We start from the raw sequence: 23,800 nt of genomic DNA on the forward strand, positions 1-23,800 counted from the left end.
TCAAAGATCTTCGTCAAATATATTTGGCGAATATTTGATCAAATCTTTGATCAATTCTTTGACAAAGAAATTTGATAGAGTAATACCGGCCTTATCTACTAGGTCATTCATATATAATGTGAAAACTGATGGACCTATAACACTGCCTCTGCAACCACAAGTTTCACCTATCAACAATTTGTCCTAAATGGTTCAGATGGCTCTGAGCACTATGGGACTCAACTGCTGAGGTCACTAGTCCCCTAGAACTTAGAACTAGTTAAACCTAACTAACCTAAGGACATCACAAACATCCATGCCCGAGGCAGGATTCGAACCTGCGACCGTAGCGGTCTTGCGGTTCCAGACTGCAGCGCCTTTAACCGCACGGCCACTTCGGCCGGCTGTCCTAAATGAATGGAGAACGTTTTCATTACCTTTCGCTCGCCGTGCTGTTGAGAATATTCACTGAATAGTACACTGATGCACCAAATAAACTGGTATAGGCATGCGTATTCAAATACTGAGATACGTAAACAGGCAGAATACGGCGCAACGGTCGGCAACGCCTATATAAGACAAGTGTCTGACGCAGTTGTTAGATTAATTATTGGTGCTACAATGGCAGGTTTTAAAGATTTAAGTGAGTTTGAACGTGGTGTTATAGTCGGCGCTTGAGCGATAGGACAGAGCATCTCAGAGGTAGCGATGAAGTGGGGATTTTCCCGTACGACCATTTCACGAGTGTATCGTGAATATCATGAATTCAGTAAAACATCAAATCTCCTACATCGTTGCGGCCGGAAAAAGATCATGCAACGACAGGACCAACGACGACTGAAGAGAATCGTTCGGCGTGACAGAAGTGCAACCCTTCCACAAATTGCTGCAGATTTCAATGCTGGGCCATCAACAAGTGACAGGGTGCGAACCATTCAACGAAACATCATCGATACGGGCTTTCGGAGTCGAAGGCCCACTCGAGTACCCTTAATGACTGTACGACACAAAGCTTTACGCCTTGCCTGGGCCCGTCAATATCGACACAGGACTGTTGATGACTGGAAACAGGTTGCCTGGTCTGACGAGTCACGTTTCAAATTACATCGGGCGTGTAAGGACATGGAGAAAACCTAATGAACCCATGGACCCTGCATGTCAGCAGGGGACTGTTCAAGCTGCTGGAGGCTCTGTAGTGGTGTGGGGCGTGTGCAGTTGGAGTTATATGGGACCCCTGATATGGCTAGATACGACTCTGACAGGAGACACGTACGTAAGCATCTTGTCTGATCACCTACATCTATTCGTGGCCATTGTGCATTTCAAACAGGACACTGCGACACCCTACACGTGCAGAATTGTTACGGAGTGGCATCAGGAACAATCTTCTAAGTTTAAACATTTCCGCTGGCCACCAGACTCCCGAGACATGGACATGATTGAGCATATCTGGGATGCCTCGCAACGTGCTCTTCAGAGGAGATCTCCACCCCTCGTAATCTTAGGGATTTATGGACAGCTTTGCAAGATTCATAGTGTTCAGTTCCCTCCAGCTCTACTTCAGACATTAGTCGAGTCCATGCCACGTCGTGTTGTGGCACTTCTGCGTGCTCGATGGTCCCTACACGATATTAGGCAGGTGTACCAGTTTCTTTGACTCTTCAGTGTAAGTGCCGAGAGTACCAAATTTCAGGCTTTGGCTCTCACTACAGACAACAAAGTCGCCGACGACATTCACTTAACAACCGAGAGCAGCGGTGGATGCGTGAGGTTCTCAGTGCTAACAGGCAAGCAACACGTGTGAAATAGCCGCAGAAATCATTGTGGGACGTAAGACGAATGTATCCGTTAGGACAGTGCGGCATGACCATTTAATGTTGTGAGTATATTTTGGACACTCTTTCATTAATTTTAATATCCACAAAATGTGGTGACACTGTACTTTGCACTTTACCATGTAGGTCGTTACTGATACTGCGACTTTAGGACACGAAACCCGTGGTAGTCTAATAAACAACAATTTTACCAGGTCTTCGCGGGATTCTTTCTAACATCGTTCTTTCATATGCTCTGCCCAGAATCGTATTGATATCGGGTGAGGCTCAGTGGCCTTCGCTCTGTTGAGCGGTTGCAGTTTCCTTTCTATGCCACACTCACTTATTACGATATTCTTATATGGATATGGTGTCTGTTCTTTCGGACATGTCCGAAAGAACAGACACCATTGATGACCTGCAGCCGTCTAGAATGAAATTAGAATTATATATTAATACTTTCAGCTGCTGACGGGCGTTGATATATGTCAACGGGGATAGATGAAAATGTGTGCCCCGACCGGGACTCGAACCCGGGATCTCCTGCTTCCATGACAGACGCTCTATCCATCTGAGCCACCGAGGGCACAGAGGATAGTGCGACTGCAGGGACTATCTCTCGCACGCCTCCCGCGGGAACCACATTCTCACCTTGTAGATCTACACACTACATTCGTAGTGTCCCTACCCAACACACTCATTACTCGTGGAAGACATTCTTACCAAGTCCCATAAGAGTTCGGGTAATATGTGTGCATCCGCACAGAAGAGGAAGGTAATGACCAGTATTGCCAGAACTATATACTTATATGGATATGCTGTCTGTTCTTTCGGACCGGGACTCGAACCTGGAATCTCCTGCTTACATAGCAGACGCTCTATCCACCTGAGCCACCGAGGGCACAGAGGATAGTGCGGCTACAGGGACTATCTCGCGCACGCCTCCCGCGAGACCCACATTCTCACCTTATATGTCCACACACTACATTCGGACATGTCCGAAAGAACAGACACCATATCCATATAGGTATATAGTTCTGGCAATACCGGCCATGACCTTCATTTTCTGTGCTGATGCGCCCATATTACCCGAACTCTTACGGGACTTGGTAAGAATGTCTTCCACGAGTAATGAGTGTGCTGGGGTGGGACACTACGAATGTAGTGTGTGGACATACAAGGTGAGAATGTGGGTCTCGCGGGAGGCGTGCGAGAGATAGTCGCTGCAGTCGCACTATCCTCTGTGCCCTCGGTGGCTCAGATCGATAGAGCGTCTGCCATGTAGGCAGGAGATCCCGGGTTCGAGTCCCGGTCGGGGGCACACATTTTCACCTGTCCCCGTTGATATATATCAACGCCCGTCAGCAGCTTATTACGATATTAGCCATCTAGTCGTCGTTCTGTCGCATGTAAGGGAGATCGATGCATCGTCGCTGCACGTGGTTGAGACTGTGCAGGAGCACCTTGCCAAGCAGTCGCCTAGCCTAAGCTGCCAATGCGAGAACGGCGGCGTGTGCAGAGCGCTGCCAAAGCAGGCCGGGCTGGGCTCCAAGGTGAACGGCGCTAGTGCCGGGCATAGCGGCGAGGCCGCTCACTTTGCTCTCCGATCACAGCCTCCTCACGACGTCCCCACGTCGGCACTGCCTGCGCAGGTCCACCGCCTCCGTAGAGATCCGGTGGAGCTGGAATCGCAACCGGGAGAAACAGCGTTCAAAATCCTTTCCGCGCACCATGATTACGTATCCAGTTCTAGGCCTAAATCACTTCGGGCCAGTGAGAGGCGGTTTATCGGTTAAGGCACATCTTCAGACGCTCATCTCTAACAGGTCAACTGCTTCATCCGTGCTAGACAGTTTCAGATCTAACGTTGTACTTCCTTTTCTTGTTCCCCGTCCCCGTCCGGCCCGGCAGAATAGCACCTTCTTCCCTAAACAAAGAAATGAGCTGTGTTATTTAATGTGGATCTCTTCAAATCATCTAAGGAAATCGTAGAAGATGACCAAATTAGTATCTAGTTAATTTTTAACCTGACACAGTGCCTGCATAATTGCATGTACCTATTCACCACAGGTGGTGCGTGCGTTCAGTAACTGAATCTACATTCATGCTCATAAATTAAGGATAATGCTGATACATGGTGAAGCGACGCTCTGGTGGGCGATTTGCGGGTTTAAATCCCCTCTGGGTATGACCATGCGGTGCATTTGACCTGCGTCGCACGGTGGCGCTGGCAGCAGTGCACATACGCAGAGGTGTGTTGGTGCATGTCAGAGTACGGTGCAGCGAGTAAGTGTGCAGACGTTATCAGACGTGCTAATGGTGACTGTGTGTTGAAAATGGCTCAAAGAACACATATTGATGACGTTATGAGGGGTAGAATACCAGGGCGACTGAAGGCTGGTCAAACACAGGAGGTCGTAGCACGGCCCTCCGTGTGCCACAAAGTGTGGTCTTAAGATTATGGCAACGATCCCAGCAGACACCAAACGTGTCCAGGCGCTACAGCACGGGACGTCCACAGTGTACAACACCACAAGAAGACCGACATCTCACCATCAGTATCCGCAGACGGCCACGGAGTACTGCAGGTAGCCTTGCTCGGGATCTTACCGCAGCCACTGGAACAGTTGTCTCCAGACACACAGTCTACTTACGACTGAACAGACATGGTTTATTTGCCTGGAGACCTGCAAGGTGCAGTCCACTGACCCCTGGTCCCAGGAGAGCCCGTAAAGCCTGGTGTCAAGAACACAGTGCAAAGTCATTGGAACAGTGGTCCCAGGTTATGTTCACGGACGAGTCCAGGTGAAGTCTGAACAGCGATTCTCGCCGGGTTTTCATCTGGCGTAAACCAGGAACCAGGTACCAACCCCTTAATGTCCTTGAAAGGGACCTGTATGGAGGTCGTGGTTTGATGATGTGGGGTGGGATTATGATTGGTGCACATAGAACCCTGCATGTCTTTGACAGAGGAACTGTAACAGGTTGGGTGTATCGGGACGTCATTTTGCACCAGTATATGCTCCTGAAGGGTGATAACGCATGGTGCCATCGAGCTGCCATCTTGGAGGAGTACCTTGAAACAGAAGATATCAGGCGAATGGAGTGGCCTCCATGTTCTCCAGACCTAAACTCCATTGAGCACGTCTGGGATGCTCTTGGTCGACGTATCGTTGCACGTCTTCGAACCCCTAGGACACTTCAGGAGCTCCGACAGGCACTGGTGCAAGAACTGGAGGCTATACCCCAGCAGCTGCTTGACCATCTGATCCACAGTATGCCGACCCATTGTGCGGCCTGTGTATGTGTGCATGGTGATCATATTCCATATTGATGTCGGAGTTCATGCGCGGGAAACAGTGGCGTTTTGCAGCACGTGTGTTTCAGGACGGTTTTCTAAACTTATCACCAATACCATGGACTTACAGATCTGTGTCGTGTGTGTTCCCTATGTGCCTATGCTATTAGTGCCAGGTTTGTGTAGTGCCACGTTGTGTGGCACCACATTCTGCAATTATCCTTAGTTTATGAGCATGAGTTAGAAATCGCTATGGGGCAAGGGACCAAGCAGCCAATTTAGTTCCTTTTCTTAAACCTCTTACTGAAAATTGACACCCAGAACAGCACTTTCTGTGACACGCATTGCCATGCAGTGACCTCCTGTACAGGTGAATAACTGCCTGGAATTTGGAGGTAACAACTTGTGTTCCGTGAAGCCAGCTACACTGTCACAGCGTTGCGTTGAAGTGTTGTTAATATGTACAGTATGTGGATGGGGCACAGCCCATTAATGCATCGGTTCATTTCATGTCAAGAGGATCCACCCGTGTAGGTTACTTGCTGTGTATGAACACTAGAACGTCACGTTTTAGTGAAAAATATACGTATTTTCTAAAGAGAGTGCAGCCAACGATTTTACTGGACACTTGCTATCTGTATTGAACTAAGAAGCTACTACAGTAAAGCTTCTTGTAAAAGTTTATATTCTAGCTCACATATAAAATACTGAGAAGATGCACTTAGTTTTTTTTTTTTTTTTTTTTTTTTTAAATGACTGGCAGTTCATCGCGAATATAATATTCATAGAAGAATTGTAGATATTCCTTTACAGTTTTTCTCAACTTGTAAGATCGCCATTTTTGGTAATTTTATTAGTTTAGTATCACTGTTTCTTCTTTGAATTAAAGTGCGTCGCATTTCTGATAACAGAGTAACCAGTGAATATCCCCCTCCTTAAGCACCTCAAAAATGTATGTGGATCTGATGATGTGCCTGCTGGGATCGGTTATGTTCCCAACTTGAGAACACCTGTCACTCAGGCGCCCAAGCAAGCCAGATAACAATCGTAGCTACAAGTCATCCCGTACTGCTCTGTGACCTTTTGGCAACAAACGACAACTTGCCCCCACTGTTTGATGTGCAAGAGCACCCGCATTAAAATTATTAACAAATCTCCAAATTTACACGGCCGAACAGAGCCTTACGATTAAGCACGAAATTTTGAAGTGAAATGTAATCGCAATTATCAGGAATAAAAAATTTAATTTGTGAAAAAGAAGGTAAATATCGTTTACGAACTTTTATTCGGTGTTGGATCCCCGAACCTTCATGAAAACTATTAGTGTGTTTAGCAATATAGTGCGTAGTGATTTCTTCGCGAATTAAAAATACTGGGACCGGCCGTTGTGGCCGAGCGGTTCTAGGCACTTCAGTCTGGAACCGCGCGACCGCTACGGTTGCAGGTTCGAATACTGCCTCGTGCATGGATGTGTGTGATGTCCTTAGGTTAGTTAGGTTTAAGTAGTTCCATGTTGTAGGGGACTGATGACCTCAGATGTTAATCCCCATAGTCCTCAGAATCATTTGAACCATTTGAACAATACTGGACGAATCTGCTATAATCACGGTCCGAACGACGCACAATATTTCGCCGTCAGCTTGTGTGTTCAAGACGTTCCCTAACCGACCAGTTTGTTTGTCATAGGATATCATACTGCCACTGTTGTTCAACCTTCTCATTCTGAAAGTGTTTCCATAAAATCTTACGGCGACTGTGCCACGAGAGACAGAGTCTTCATCGCGAGTTGTAGCAGTTTTCTCCGACTTTGCTTGGCGTTCTCTGGGAACCAGTGAAACGGAAACCTGCGATCGCCAACTCATCCTGCACCTAACCCGTTCTCTCCTTACAGCAGCCACGAAGAAAACATATTCACCTATAGTCAAATTTTTTTCATAGATTGTTTGTATTAGACAGGTAAAAAATTATAGAATGTATGCACCTAGGAAAAAGAATCAAAAGTGAGTTTAAATGCAGTACCTGTCTTATCTGTGTCAAAGTGAAAGGTCAAGGTAGCAAGTTAATTATCAATTTTTCTTTACGACGTAGCAGTTCATTTTAGATTTCAGTCTATAGATTCCGAACTATATCCCGATTATGATATTTTCATCCTCAGAATGCCACAAACTCACTCTTTGTCGGACTACACTTAACAGTTCCTCACGCTTCACATTTCGTGTGCGAGAACGTCAGTCGATTTGACCGAATCAAACAAACTGATCCGAATTTCACCGATTGTCGTCCTAAGCCTGTACGTTCGGGAGATAAGATCGGCTATAGTGTGACCGCGCACATAATGGTGCACTGGTTTGAAAAGACCGACAGTCCGAATCCTCTGATATCGGAGCCACTGTGACCGCAGCCTTACACTCACAGTCGTTTCGGACCAAGCGATCAATGGAGGACAGACGGCAGTTGCTGGCTGCTCCAGCAGACAGCAGACGGCGGACAGCCGTACTGCCAGACTAGGTGACCGTGATCTTTGTGAACAGAACAGGTAGCTTCTCTGGCCGCTCACCGCCACCGTTACTCGCACGTTCCGCGGTGCGTGTTCTCGTCGCCATACCAACAGTCACTCTAGGCATGCCGCAAGGACCACCACTCGTTTTCTCTCCAACAAGAGCTACAAGGCGGCGCGTAACTAAGGCCAAGCGTTAAGCGCTCCGATGTTTTGCGAGAGCTAGAGGTTAGTTACGCCGGTGCCAGCAACTTTAAAAGCACAGTTTCCTTCCGGTTGAATTTTATGTATAAAACTGTTTAGCTAACCTTACCTCGTTACTTCTTTACGTCTATCTTCTATCACACAAGAAAAGCAATCAAATGTTTCAGTCTGTAATCCACGTAAATTTATTTCTAACTTTTAAGAAGTGTAAGTTCAGTAAACAGGTAGTAAACTAAAGCAGTTTACAAATTCAATGAATAATAATTTAACACAAGTTAAATCATCAACTTATTTAGTTTATATTTTTTATTTTTGATAAGGAGAAAATCTGAAGTAATTAATTATAATTTATGCCAATGCTGGGACTTGAACCTAGGTCTCTTGTTTACGAGGCATATGTGTTATCCAATTCATTATGCTGGCACTGTGTTATTCCGGCTTGGTCTACCCTAGTCCAGTGCCTTTCCTATCACAAACTCCAATTCATACCTCACCCCAGCTTGATTTTCGTGTTCTTAAATCTTCAGTATTGCTGAGGCTGTCCAGTATTGGAATAGAACCATAGCTTCGTATGTAACGGGGAAATCCTGCCTGTGCCTCAGGCGTAAGTGATCTATTGATATGATGTAATTACATTTTCCTGGAGACATACTGAATCTCAAGTTTATCTTCGATAAGGATAGAACTGACGTAAGCAAGAGACCTGGGTTCAAGTCTGGCCTTGGCACCAATTTTAATTCATTACTTCAGCTCCTATCCTTAACCCAGAAAAAGTTGAGACGCAATATGTCTACAAGGAAAGTGCAATTACATCTTTTATTTATATTTACTTTTGAATCTGCACCACCCTTAGGGCGTTTGGCTGGCAGCAGCCGTTCTGTGGCTCATCAACAACTGAGATACATAACCATTGCTGTGTCCGCCAGAAGATACGAAACACAACCTTACACAGAGAGGGCGCCACACGGCAACGCCAGCCTCCATAGAGGCGCAACATACTGCAGTTGTGGTCAGACAACCTAGAGGGTGCAAGCAATTCGGACTATGTTATGGTTCCATCTTACGTCACCTAAAGAGTTCCCAGGTTTATCTTTCCTCTAGATGTGAATCCAAAGAAACTCACGGCCCCACAAAGTCAGTTAGTTCGACAATATCAAAACCATGTCTCAAGACAACATCAGGACTTCTACAATCGTTGCCCAGAAAATCCCAAATGGACATTCTACTAGCTAAGTTAGTCATCCTTCACCAGATTCAGGACTAGACCAGTGTTGAAACAACCAGTGTTCATCGGTAGGCCAGTTCAAGTGAACGTATCCCCTCCACTCTCAAGGTACGAAAGATATTTTTCCTCTTCTTTTTATTTTACCTTTTTTTCCGCATTGACGCTGGATCGGCATGGTTATTAACGCATTTGCCATATCTATTAACAAATTGTTGTAAATTATTTCTAATCCGTGTTGCTATAATTTTTCTACACCTATTTGGTCCTGAGACGAGGCCGTGTAGTTGCTGTGTGAAAGCAAGCCACCTCAATAACAGCAACTGCTTTCGATGGTAGAAGGTTCTCTTTTTGCTGATTCATGAATGTGGCGAAATTGGACTGAGCAAAGGTTGGGAATTTGTACGGGCGCTGATAACCGCGCAGTTGAGCGCCCCACGAACCAAACATCATCATCATCATCATCTTTTTGCTGCATTTGCGTTGGACGTCAAGAGTATTTGTTGAATACAAAAACCTTATATTTGTAAGCGAAAAGACAACGATCTTAATCTTGACGAAATGGTGTCTGTTGCTATTGAGCCATTTAGGATGCTGGTGCTGTCGGCTCCTGGTACATATGCTAGATGAGGGATTTAGATGCAGATGAGATTGGACAGAAAGTGGGAGGTTATCGATGACAGGATGGGTAGATTGCAGGAATGATTTCCTGATCTAGGAACGTCAGGCGATTAAAATTACTCTTCGAAAGGACATGTAGTGTGTGGAGATGTAAAAAATGGGACAGGGTGATAGAGGCGCCGCAGCAGGATATGGTTCTCAAGGGTGGGGTCGTTGGGTTTCGACTCTGCAGGAGATATAGGACTGAAGAAGATATCCCAGGAGTTTTAAGAGATGTGATAAGTCCATACGTTGGTCCAAAAAAAGAGTGGGGGAGGATACACGGATACGGAAAGCGAGCTGGAGTACCTGGCCCTCAAGTATTTAGGAGTATAAAATTTTGGACAGGTCATCCATCCAACTGTTGCATGCGAGAGGGACAGATGAGGGTCTTGTAGGTGTGTGTGATTGTTGCCTTTCTAATGCATGATTAGTAGGTGGGGATCCCTCATCCAAGTTGTTTCAATGTTTGACCTTGGTGAATTGAATATTGTAGGTTGTGAGGCAGAATCGTTGAGGACGGAAAGCTCGACTAGTTTTTCATATAATTATTCTATGAATTTTTTGTAGGTTTGATTGCGACGTACCACTGGCTACAACTGGAACGGCTAGATTCCCCTTCAGGAACTAGAGAAAATAAATTCTTGAGTGAACTAGACTTTGAATAAGAAACGGAGGCCACAAGGTAAACACGCCTGTCTCAAGTTACTTCAAGAACGTTCCATGGCGTACTATTCATTTCTAAGAATTTGCACGAGTTAGTATTGAGTTTAGTCGATTCCGTTCGGCTAAAATACACTGATCAGCCAGAACATTATGACTACTGACCTATTATCGATATAAACCCGTGCGGGCAATAGCAGCGTCACATAGCAAGGAATGACTGCCAGTCAGGCACACGCAAGATGTATGTAGTATTAGTGAGCGCGCTGTCATGAGGGGAAGGTGTGCGATCTATCTATGGACGGATTGTGATGGCCCGGAGGCTTAGGAGGAACATTTAGGAAACTGCACGTCTTTTCTGGTGTTCAAGGTGTATTGTCCTCAGCGCGTGGCGAAACCAAGGTGAAACCACGTCCAGACATCGTGGCGACGCCGGCCGCGGTGGCCGAGCGGTTCTAGGTGCTTCAGTCCGGAACCGCGAGACTGCTACGGTCGCAGGTTCGAATCCTGCCTCGGGTATGGATGTGTGTGATGTCCTTAGGTTAGTTAGGTTTAAGTAGTTATATGTCTAGGGGACTGATGACCTCAGATGTTAAGTCCCATAGTGCTCAGAGCCATTTGAACCATTTTTGAACATCGTGGCGACGGGCGACTACCTCTCATTATAGATGTCGGACATCGTGGACTGAGCAGATTGGTAAGACAGGATAGGCGGCGAACTGTGGCGGAACTAACATCAGACTTTAATGCTGGGAAAAGTACAAGTGTGTCTGAACACACAGTGCACCGAACACTCCTAACGATGCACCTTCGCAATCGACGACCTATGATGTGCCTATGTTAACCCAACGACATCGGCAACTGTGACTGCAATGGGCACGTAATGATCGGCACTGGACGTTGGCACTGTGGCAGAGCGTTGCATTGTCTGATGCATCCCGATACTTTTTTCATCCTGTCGATAGGACAGTACGAATCTGTCATCTTCCATGGGAATGGCTCCTTGGCACCTGCACTGCAGGACGGAGACAAGCTGGCGGCAGCTCCATTATGCTCTATGGAACATTCACGTGGGCATCCGTGCGTACAGTTGTTCGCGACGATCATGTTTCCCAATGGCAGTGGCATTTTTCAACAAGATAATGCGTCATGTAACAAGGCCAGGAGTGTGATAAAGTGGTTCGAGGAACACAGTGACGAGTTCCAATTGCCATGCTGACACCCAATTCGTCAGATTTGAACCCCCGGTCGAACAACACATCTGGGATGTAACTGAACGTGGCGTCAGATCTCATCGCCCCCCCCCCCCCCCCCCCGCGAAATTTACGGGCATTAAGTGACTTGTGTGTGCAGATTTGATGCCAACTCTCTCCAGTGACCTGCTAAGGCCTCATTGCTTCCAACGCGTCTCCGCTGTTATCCGTGTCAAGGATGGACATACCAGCTGTTGAGTAGGTGGTCATAATGTTCTGGTTGATAAGTGTAGGTCTTAAATGTCATCAGGATTGTCACATGTCTCATACGACCCCTACTGGACTACGCAGCGATCGTGTGGTAAAACTACAGCCACATACATAGGCTACAGAAATCCCAGAACCCAGCATTCAGATTTACCCTATACCACCTGCTGGCTCACGTCCTCCCCCCCTTCCCACCTTTTCTCCGTTTTCTGAGCGACCTGTCCCGAGAAACGGTGTGCCAGTTTCATCAGCAAACTCCACTCCAGCAATGCAAACATGAAGAACTTGAGCCATAAGCAGCATTGGCGGCTAAGAGACCTATGCCGTGACAAACTGCTGGAGCAATAACGCCACATAATTAAAAATATCTCAGTAGAAGATAGTAAGTGTGCAGTAGGGCTGTCACAAAACAAACCGCTAAAGCCGACATTAATACGAGTATGGATCGTCATACCACCCTCACTTCCACTACGAGTGCTAGGGATGTTTTAAGACCTCGGTATTTTTCCCAGGCATTATATGTGTCCCTGTTTGGGTTACACACACACACACACACACACACACACACACACACCACGCACACACACACACACACACACACACACACACACACACACACACAGGCTTATGTGCTCAGAATTTCAAAATTTGACATCAAAATATAGTCAACGATGTAGCGTCAAATCTGAGAATCCCATGCTTCAAGTGTCTCGGCAAGGTTCTTGAGCCCAAGAAAGAGAATTCATCTACATAAACTCAAGAAGGCCTACTGAGGGCCTCACGCCATCTACAACGAAAAAATGTGTGTCTGCACACACAGAAGTCAGGCAATGGACCGCAGTTATCAAACCAGAAGTCCAGTGTGGCACTGGGGCTCTCAAACTTGAAATAAAGTGAAACACAAAATTATGAGAAAGAGTCTCGATCCTACAGCAGGAATAATTGCTATAGACTAAAATTCCACAAAACAAAAATTACCCGACCACACGGGGGACATGCGATAGGGAAGATTAACGGTTTATGGGCACATCGACAGATTCCCAGCAACAGTACATACATTTTTATCAGAAGTCTGAAAACTATACCCTATACTCAAAGTAAAACCGATCGCGAAAGTGGCCAGATAGATTTCTCGAAAAAACAAAAAATTGGCATATATGAAATGCAGTCGGAAAAAGAAACTGTTAACAAAACAGAAACAAAACAAGCTGAAGACAGAAATCAACGAGCGCTACATGGAAACTCAGAAAATTAAATCACAAAGCTTTCTAATCATCGAATGCAGAAAAGTGGCTCACGAGGTTCAATGAAGTTTTAGAGTTTTCCTCCATTCCCACGTATCATTTTTTTTAATGCGAATGGCTTGTACTTTTCTGAGAAGAATATTAGGTAGCCACTAAATTTAATTTATAAAATAGAATGTGGCTGCATGTTTGCTCTATTGTTAAATAAACAAAACTACTGTATACAACTGTTTGCCTTCTCCAGCACCCGTGAGATAACTCGGACAGCAACCAATAAACTTTAAATGTTCAGTTACGAGCAAGTGCTTCGGCATAAATGAACGGAAAAGATTATAAAATGAGAAAGGAAGTTTATGACCAATATAAACTTTTAGAGGTATCGTTAAAGTGTAACAGATATGGAGGGTATTCTGAGAACAAATATTAAAGCAGCAATTTAGCGAGGGACTTACTAGTAAGATACAATAGCTGCTGGCGTGATGTGCGAGAATTTGGGCAGCCATTCAGGCCAGGCAGTTCCCAAAAACGAATTTTGTCGAATGTATTAATGTTTCAACATGGATAACTTTCCAAGTGTAGCTTTCACGTGTTTTTCTTTGAGACTGTTGCCCCCAATCGGTTTTGGTGTATCATCTGGAATATAAACAATAAACAGTTGTGTACATCGATTATTTGCCAGTCTGTTTTGCAACCATTCATTATAGTGTCGCCCGTTTTCCCACTGTATGTGGCGAGTCTCGTAAGACGTAACGCCCATTTTTCTCGTAACGGTTCAGGATATCGCAACGAGTTTCTTTAACAAATGACAGCACAAAGAAGAGTACGTAATCATGTTAATCTCTTAACACACTAAATTCTTTTATCAGCCAAGATACTGAAGCAAGTATATTTTTTTAATGAAACGGTATAATTGTTAAAGGCATTGGAAGATATTTGAAGAGATAAGTGCAATGATATAATGCTTGTTAATGCTGACATCGTAAATTCTCACAAAAGTATCCGAGAAACGTATCAGAACTGAAAGTAAAGGCAGCCGTAATCGACTTTTGCAATGAAAACACCACCAGTTGGGGCTTCCACGCCAGGCTCCTTCGTTGTCTCCAGCAAGATAATAGAACTACACAATACGACTACGCTACTATAATTAAACGTATTTACTTTTTGGCCCTAGTTTGTAAGACATACACACTAGGTCAGCTATGATCGTTGTAAATGGAACTGCGTGCTAACTTCTACCGTATGACAAGGAAATAAGGAAAGATATCTCAAATTTGCGTATGTACTCATGTTAAAGTGCTTACCTTTTGTGGATACCCAGTCTAAAGGCTTGATCCAACGGTGGAACCTGCTACATGAGTCCATCTTAGCGATGTTTACACCGCAATAGCCGATTCCGGAGGCCTAGCCTTTCGGTATTGTCACATTTCTTTAACATTTTTGTGAAATTTTCCAACGACGACTCTAACAAGCGTCTAACTGTACTCATATTTTAAAGAGCTTTCGAAAGCCATTAAAAACATATGTTGTTACACTTACAGAAAGAATGCTTGTTTCAGTATCTCGGTTGACGATATTAACCATACAAGATTACATGTCCCTCTGTGTACTAATTTGCCTAAAACCTCGTTCCGGTATCTTGAACCGCTCATGAAATAAAAGGACTGTTGCTTTTTATGCGGTTCATACTATATACACAGTCAGTAAAAACACTTTTGAGGCTGATTTTATTGCTGGCATATAAGCGGCGCCATGTAGTGATTATGGTGACAGCATCAACTAACAACTTAAAACAATAGCTGTGCATTCGACTTGTCAGTTGTGAGCGGCAGTGATAAGGTGTGGCCGTGTGGCAGCAGTATGTGTCACTGTAGTGGCGTCACAAGTCGCGGTGCAGCAAAATATGTAAATCACGTGTTCAAGACCTGAACCACAGTGTTTTGAAGAAGAGAAAAGTGTGTACAAAGTTTGTCCATACCTTGACTCCTGAACAAAAACGACGCTTAGACGCTTCCCGCGACTTGACTGAAATGCAACACGCGGACAATTCTTTTCTGGAGAGACTTGGTGTTATCAGATACGAACCTATATCAAAATAATTTCACACGAAGGGTCAACGCTTTGATAACATAACTGACATTCAAGCCAATCTGATCTGCGAGTTGAACATTCCAAACACGGACTTCTCTGACAGTTTCGCATGTTTGTATGAACGTTCTGTGCGATGTACTCAATTGGGGAGAGACTGTGAAGAACACCTCAAACATCAAAAGTACCATTTCAACGTTTGTGTATTATTTACGAGGGCTATTCGGAAAGTAAGGAACGATAGGTAGCGAAAGGGAAACCACAGTGAAAATCAAAACTGTTTTATTTGCAACAGTTAGCTACAATTTCCAGCTACTTATCTCCATAGTCGCCGATCCGACTTAGACGTTTCTTGTAGCGTTGCACCAACTTTACAATACCTTCGTTATAGAAGGCAGCCGCCAGTGCTTTCTGCCAATTCTCTAAGCTGGCCTACAGCTCGTTGTCTGTGCCAAAATGTTGTCTTCATAGCCAGCGGTTCATGTGAGCAGAGATGAAACTCAGAGGGAGACAATTACGGGCTGTATTGTTGGTAATCAAACATTTCCAATTGAAAACGATCCAGGAGCATCTTCATTCTTCATTGCCCCTGCAGAATGCGGCTGAGAATTGTCTTGAAGAAGAAAACGCACGACAGTTATGTAATGTTGGCTGCATAGCTTCAGGCGAAGTTTCTCACCAGGCCCTCGTACTTGGCGGGAGACACCGTTGCTTTGGGTATCTTTATGTGCTCCCTGTGTGCGCAGAACCAAAAAGTACGACGTAATGCGATCGACAGGCATACTAGAGACACTGCCCAGCACACCTGTGCAAACTTTCATCGGATTTTCAGTGTTGTTTCCATTTCGCAACCGATCGTTCCTTTCTTTTCGAATAACTCTCGTATTAATCCGTTCTGTAAACTTTTTGGACTGACGGGATTTATTTTAGCATAAATCTCCATGGGGTAGTTCAAGGACAGCACAGGCAAATATACTAATGTGCTAATATACTAATCAGCCACAACATTACGACCAGCGACCTATTATCGAAGTAAACCTGTACAAAGCGATAGCAGCGTCACTAGGCGAGGAATGACTTCTAGTCAGACACACACAGGATGCATATAGTATAAGTGAGCGTGCTGTCTGTGTCTGTGTGTAGAACGAGGAAGGCGCGCGACCTACTTGCGTTTGACCAAGGGCAGATTGTAATGGCCCAGATACTCGGCAGGAGCATTTCGGAAAAAAAGCACGACTTGTCGGGTGTTTGAGGAGTCCTGTGGTGAGTGTCTTCAACATGTGCCGAAACCAAGGTGAAACCAGTTCCAGACGTCGTGAGGTTGGGCGGCCACTCCTCATAACAGACGGCTTAGGCTGGGCAGGGTGGTAAAACAGGACAGGCGGCTAACTGTGGCGGAACTAACATCAGACTGTAAAGCTGGGCAGAGTATAAGTGTGTGTGAGCACACAGTACACCGAACACTCCTAACGATGGACCTCCGCAGCCGACGACCCATGCATGTGCCAATGACTACGACTGAAATGGGCAAGTGATCATAGGCACTGGACGTTGGCGCAATGGCAGAGCGTTGCGTGGTCTGATTAATCCCGATACCTTTCTATCATACCGATGGGACGGCGCGAATGCGTCGCCTTCCAGGGAAACAGCTCCTTGACACCTATACTGTGGGACGGAGACAAGCTGGCGGTGACTCCATTACGTTCTGGCGAACATTCACGTGGTCATCCATGGGTTCAGCGGAGCTCGTACGAGGTACCTTGACGGCCAAGGAGCATCGTACACTGGTTTCGGATCACATACATCCCTCCGTGACGACCATGTTTCCCGAAGACAGTGCCATGTCACATGGCCAGGAGCTCGCCAGAACTGAAGCCGATCGAACATATCCGGGATGTTATTGAGAGTTGTGTCAGAGCTCATCGCCCCCTTCCCGGAATTTACGTGAATTCGGTGACTTGTTGTGTAGATTTGGTGCCAACTCCCTCCAGTGACCTACCAAGACCACAATGCTTCCTTACCAAGACGCGTCGCCGCTGTTATTAGTGCCAAGGATGGACATACCGGATATTGGGAAGGGGGTCATAATGTTCTGGCTGATTGGTGTATAGTTCAGGGCAGTATACACAAAGATCCATAATGGCACGACGTGAGATGTCAAACTAGACGCAACCGTACGTGCTTCAACATGCGGTATGCACCTTGCTGATATATGGGGTAGTAACTGTAGCGGTACATAGCGTGCCATGATAATGTTCCGAGAGCTGTTTTCTGTGTACTGCTGCCCTTTGTTATTTCACAGCGGACAATTCCTGCTATGTCATGTCGTGTGTATATTTTATAGCTGTTCCATGAAATTTCGGGCGAAATGCCGTATGTTAGTAACTTCCTGTCGCGATATTTCGGCGTAGAGTCTCCTGTTTATGTTCAGGTGTATAGAGGCGAAAATACACTGTTCCTCTATTTAACGCTTTCGCTACCGCTGGGACGCATGCGTACTACTATGGGCTACCAGAGAAACACTGATGATTTGCTGCATGTTATTGCTACGTATAAATGTCCACTGGCGAAAGAGAAGCCTGATAATGGTTTGCAGAATTCTTACAAAAACAGTTTGCACCTATGTTGGTCATACTTTCTTCAAGTTTCATTGTTAATCGTCTTCTCTGTACTGACGCACCGATTTAATTCGCACTTGAAGATAGACAACTCAATGAACAGCTTTGCAAGGCGGTCTGGTGTCGCGCCTTCCTGGACAATTCGTGTCAGTGAACTGTACGTGCGTATTGACAACTGCTGCATCACGAAAGGTACCATACTGACCATCTATAATGTCAGTTAAAAGCTTGGACAGATGCTCTATTCTAGCTGTGTGTCTGTTTCCGTATGAATTGTAATTTTTGTGCAGCTATCTTGTGGTACTCCAAAGGTACTTTCGAATGACCCTGTTTGTCCCATCCCTCGCTGCATTTGAAAACGAAACCGTGCAAAACACTTTTTTGATATTGTTATTTCTGATACTATATTGTTTAAAATAATCATACACTGATGTTTCCCTCCCTTCTCCCTTCTCCCCCCCCCCCCCCCCCCCCCCGGCCCCCAAAATTGTAGTGAAAATGTTAAGACCCTGTAGGTACTGAGGTGGCGTGATGTTGCAAGAGTTACTTCAGCGCCTGAGCTTCTGCTTGTTAGTCTGTGCGTTCCCCTGAGCGTTCTCCGAGTTGGAGGCTCGTCTTAGGGACATAGGATCGCTTCATTCGATAAAATTGCAGATCGACACTGCGTACGCAGAGCACGATATGCTGATATCGATAAGGCGAGCTAAAGTGTACTTTCTCCAGTATGTGCCTGAAGATGACCAGAACATTCTGTGCCGAAATATCGTAGCGAGATGTTACCGACATCCGACAGTTCACCATAAAACTTCTTGATACAGAATATACGCCTGGGGAGTCCTGTATCTCACGAACTGTGCAGGGTGGTCAGAAACAGTCTGAAAGGCTTGTAAGGGTGTTGCAGGATAGGTTGAGCTGAGCAATATTGTTAAGAAAAAATTCCATACGTTGTGGCGTTTCCAAGTTAATTAGCGTTGAAGTTAGCCAATCAGGTTTTTACGCGCGCAAATTCGAGCATCCCGCCAGAGACGGTGTCGCCAGACATGAGCTACATTTAGTTTCCTACAACCGAACAAGAGAGCGATACAGAAATTGGACGGTACTAAGGACCGAACCGAGCCAAGGGCTGAGCAGTCTAGTGTGCTATCATCTACGCTATGAAAACCCCTGAAAGGGTGCTTGAATTTGCGCGCGCAACGTCCTGATTGGCTAACTTCAATGCTAATTAAGTCGGAAACGGCACAACGTATCGAATGTTTTTTCTTAACAGCGTTTCTCAGCACATCCTGCCCTGCAACACCTTACGAGCTTTTCCGACAGTTCTGACCATCTTGTGTAGCTGTGCGTATCGTCTTTTGTTGTCCCATTTTTTTATTATTTTTTTATTTTTTTATTTGGCCTTTGAGTGTGTACTCTATTTAGCCATCGGCAACACATAGTGACAATGTACACATAATTGAATAAACAAATACAGAAATGCATATTTGCAAGAATAAAAAGCTTAACTGTTACAGTTTTGTACATAATGTTAAAAAAATTGAATTGAATTGGAAAATAATTAAAAGTGTCTTGGGTTAAAATTCACACCACTTCTGAAATATCTTCATCAGCAAGACATATTTATAATTTATGTACACCATTAAAACCTACAGATTGTAACCAGTACTCTTGATGAAATTAACTATCACTTTATATAGACGAACGTCTTTAGTACACAAAAGAGAAGAAGCTGATTGAGGAAGATGGTAGCCCATACTCAGTAATGTCTTCAGAAAGACCAACCGTTCACGGTCAAATTTGGGGCACATAAATACACTCCTGGAAATTGAAATAAGAACACCGTGAATTCATTGTCCCAGGAAGGGGAAACTTTATTGACACATTCCTGGGGTCAGATACATCACATGATCACACTGACAGAACCACAGGCACATAGACACAGGCAACAGAGCATGCACAATGTCGACACTAGTACAGTGTATATCCACCTTTCGCAGCAATGCAGGCTGCTATTCTCCCATGGAGACGATCGTAGAGATGCTGGATGTAGTCCTGTGGAACGGCTTGCCATGCCATTTCCACCTGGCGCCTCAGTTGGACCAGCGTTCGTGCTGGACGTGCAGACCGCGTGAGACGACGCTTCATCCAGTCCCAAACATGCTCAATGGGGGACAGATCCGGAGATCTTGCTGGCCAGGGTAGTTGACTTACACCTTCTAGAGCACGTTGGGTGGCACGGGATACACGCGGACGTGCATTGTCCTGTTGGAGCAGCAAGTTCCCTTGCCGGTCTAGGAATGGTAGAACGATGGGTTCGATGACGGTTTGGATGTACCGTGCACTATCCAGTGTCCCCTCGACGATCACCAGTGGTGTACGGCCAGTGTAGGAGATCGCTCCCCACACCATGATGCCGGGTGTTGGCCCTGTGTGTCTCGGTCGTATGCAGTCCTGATTGTGGCGCTCACCTGCACGGCGCCAAACACGCATACGACCATCATTGGCACCAAGGCAGAAGCGACTCTCATCGCTGAAGACGACACGTCTCCATTCGTCCCTCCATTCACGCCTGTCGCGACACCACTGGAGGCGGGCTGCACGATGTTGGGGCGTGAGCGGATAACGGCCTAACGGTGTGCGGGACCGTAGCCCAGCTTCATGGAGACGGTTGCGACTGGTCCTCGCCGATACCCCAGGAGCAACAGTGTCCCTAATTTGCTGGGAAGTGGCGGTGCCGTCCCCTACGGCACTGCGTAGGATCCTACGGTCTTGGCGTGCATCCGTGCGTCGCTGCGGTCCGGTCCCAGGTCGACGGGCACGTGCACCTTCCGCCGACCACTGGCGACAACATCGATGTACTGTAGAGACCTCACGCCCCACGTGTTGAGCAATTCGGCGGTACGTCCACCCGGCCTCCCGCATGCCCACTATACGCCCTCGCTCAAAGTCCGTCAACTGCACATACGGTTCACGTCCACGCTGTCGCGGCATGCTACCAGTGTTAAAGACTGCGATGGAGCTCCGTATGCCACGGCAAACTGGCTGACACTGACGGCGGCGGTGCACAAATGCTGCGCAGCTAGCGCCATTCGACGGCCAACACCGCGGTTCCTGGTGTGTCCGCTGTGCCGTGCGTGTGATCATTGCTTGTACAGCCCTCTCGCAGTGTCCGGAGCAAGTATGGTGGGTCTGACACACCGGTGTCAATGTGTTCTTTTTTCCATTTCCAGGAGTGTAAGATGTGGTTGACATCAGCTTCCGACTCAGGATCACACTCACATGCTGGTGAACTGTAAACGTTGATCCGATGTAGATGTTGTGGGAAAGAGGCATGATTGAAGCGGAGTCTTATGATGGTAGAAATCGTGGATCGGTCTAGATGTGTCCTCATGAACCACGACTGTGAAGGAATCCGAGGTTGTAGCACTGCGCAATAACCGCCTTTTGTCTGTTGAGAAACGTTCCACTACCCAGATAAGCAAATATTACAATGCAATTTCCGGTAGATCGATGGCAAGTATGAAGCAGCTGCGTGTCGCTGGCGCTGACACCTCTGGCCGCTCCCGGAAACGCAGTTCTCGCCTTCCTGAAGTTGTGAGCTTTCCCTCGGTCCGCTTCCAGCTGTGCTGCGCTGCGTCACCGATGTGTGCGTAGGCGGAGGCCACCGTCTCCCGCGGTCAAGGACTTGGGACGCATTGTAGCTCACTTCGCTGGAGGCAGCCCCTGCCGACTCCTCATCGAGAGTGTCTAAAGCGTATCTCCTGATTGCTCGATACCTTCACCCGGTCAGAAATGCGATTTTCATGTTGCTGCAAAAGCATTCTTTGCACAGCAGTCCGGAATGTTTTGAATCGTACCACTGTACGATCAATGAACACCCAGTAACGCCCTAACTGTGCCATACGTTATGTGTCATCCAAAATACATATCCTACGTTCGTGGATGTCACTAAAGATAGCCGCGCGGAGTGGCCGTGCGGTTAGAGGCGCCCTGTCAGTAATTGCGCGCGCAGAGATTCGAGTCCTCCCTCGGGCATGGGTGTGTGTGTTGTTTTTAGCAAAGTTAGTTTATGTTAGGAATTCACACGCATTTGAACATATGAACACTAAAGATACGCGTAACGCATGAATTCATTTCAGCTGTTTTCATATTCACATGTTGCATCATGATTTTCGAACTGTGTAAAAGTACAACAAAATTTGATTATAATTTCAAATGTTTTAAAAATTTTCTGTGATCAGCCGTTTACAATTACGACAGCGCTTCCCGTTTCCACAGGGTGGGCAAAACTAGTCCGAAAATACATTCTAAGAGAGAGAAAAAAAAACATCAAAAACAACGCAGCACAAAGTAATTATCCGAATGGCAGTTAAAGCGGCAGATGTGACGCACGTGAACAAACAAGCAATTTAATACAGAATCAGAAAAATTAGATGATTTATTCAAGCGAAAATGCTTCACAAACTGAGCGAGTCAATAACGCATTGGTCTACCTCTGGCCCTTAGGCAAGCAGTCATTCGACTTGGCACTGAAGGATAGAGCTGTTGAATATTCTCGTGAGGGATATCGTGGCGAATTGTGTCCAGTTGGCGTGTCAGGTAGTCAAAATTCCGAGATGTTTGTAGGGCCCTGCCCATAATGCACCTAGCGTTCTCAATGGCTGGTCAAGGTAGGGTTCGGCAAGCACGAAGACACGCAGTAGAGACTATATTAAAAAACTAGAAACCCGCCTCGACTGCGAAAAAAGCACCTAGCGTTTACCTAGGTCCCGGGGTAGATAACTACACCTTCTTCAGAACAATAAAACAATAAAACCCACAAGTTCATTGACAGCTGTTTAGAACTGCTTTTGTTCCTTTCATTTTCGTAATCTGTAGGCCTACAATTATAAGTTAAAGCCGCCAACGCGTTTTTCCATCTGTGAAGGAATTGTAAGTTATTAAAAGAACACCATGGCTATACATTTATAAACGAAAAAAGAGAAACACAAACAGTACATATGTACAAAGTCTAAAGTCTAAACCGTTACTTAACTTAATGGTGTAACCTCCACCTCACACCGGCTTATGTTCGATGGGCCACGACCCGCCATACACTGCAGCTACAAGCTGTTGTAGCTGCAGTGTATGGCGGGTCGGGGCCCATCGAACATAAGCCGGTGTGAGGTGGAAGTTACACCATTAAGTTAAGTAACGGTTTAGACTTTGTACATATGTAGTGTTTGTGTTTCCCGTTTTTCGTTTATAAATGTATAGCCATGGTGTTCTTTTAATAATTAACAAAGGTCTTTTTAGGCACTTGTGGGTTTTATTGTTCTGAAGAAGGTGTAGTTATCTACGCCGAAACCTAGGTAAACACTAGGTGCTTTTTCCGCAGTCGAGACGGGTTTCTAGTTTTTTAATATATTAACCAACGACTGCTGACGCGCTGCAATGTTGAAGGCTGCAGTAGAGACTGTCACTTTGTGTGGGCGCTTAGTATCTTGCTGGAATGTGAGGCCAGGATGACTTGGCTTGCATGGCAACAAAAAGGGGCGTAGAATGTCATCGACGTGCTGCTGTGCTGTAAGGATGCGCGGGTGACACCCAGAGGGTTCTGCTATGAAAAGAAATAGCACCCGAAACCATCTTCTGTGTCCCGCCTGGAAGGCGGCGCGTGGTTCTGCTCCTGAAAACTGAAAGGTTGGCCGAATGACGAAAGCGAGTAGGAGCAGGAAAAGGTGAAAATCTCTCGGTACTGCAGTGTGAATTGAAGATGTTTTCTATAGGCAAAAACAAGTTAATAAACGGTTACGTAACTTTGCAGCGAGGTGCGAAGCCTTAGACCCGTCGTAAGTAGTGCATAGTTTCAATAGCAAGCCAACACCCTCTGAGGTTGAAGCGATGTTTCCAGGCCGTCTGCTCTTGATGAAAAGGGCTCAATCCGGAGAGGAGCTCTTAGAGCTCCACAGCGCCGGCTAGACGGCACTGTAGTCGGTGTCTGTCGTAGTGCCAACTTAAAAACTTCCACCTACGCCGTGGCATCATAGCTATCGATACCATACCATCACTCTTGATAG

At 46.0% G+C, this 23,800-nt stretch overlaps 1 protein-coding gene and 1 non-coding gene across 2 annotated transcripts in view; both read right to left on the reverse strand.

Annotated features, from left to right (window-relative positions):
- LOC124622426 (atrial natriuretic peptide-converting enzyme) overlaps positions 1–23,800 on the reverse strand; it is a 276,927-nt gene that overhangs the window by 206,533 nt on the left and 46,594 nt on the right. The window lies entirely within an intron of this gene.
- Positions 2,306–2,380, reverse strand: Trnap-ugg. The gene has a single exon. It is a non-coding gene; the product is annotated as a tRNA-Pro (tRNA).

This window comes from Schistocerca americana, chromosome 1, assembly GCF_021461395.2.
Source record: "Schistocerca americana isolate TAMUIC-IGC-003095 chromosome 1, iqSchAmer2.1, whole genome shotgun sequence".
NCBI classification, from domain to species: Eukaryota; Metazoa; Arthropoda; class Insecta; order Orthoptera; family Acrididae; genus Schistocerca; species Schistocerca americana.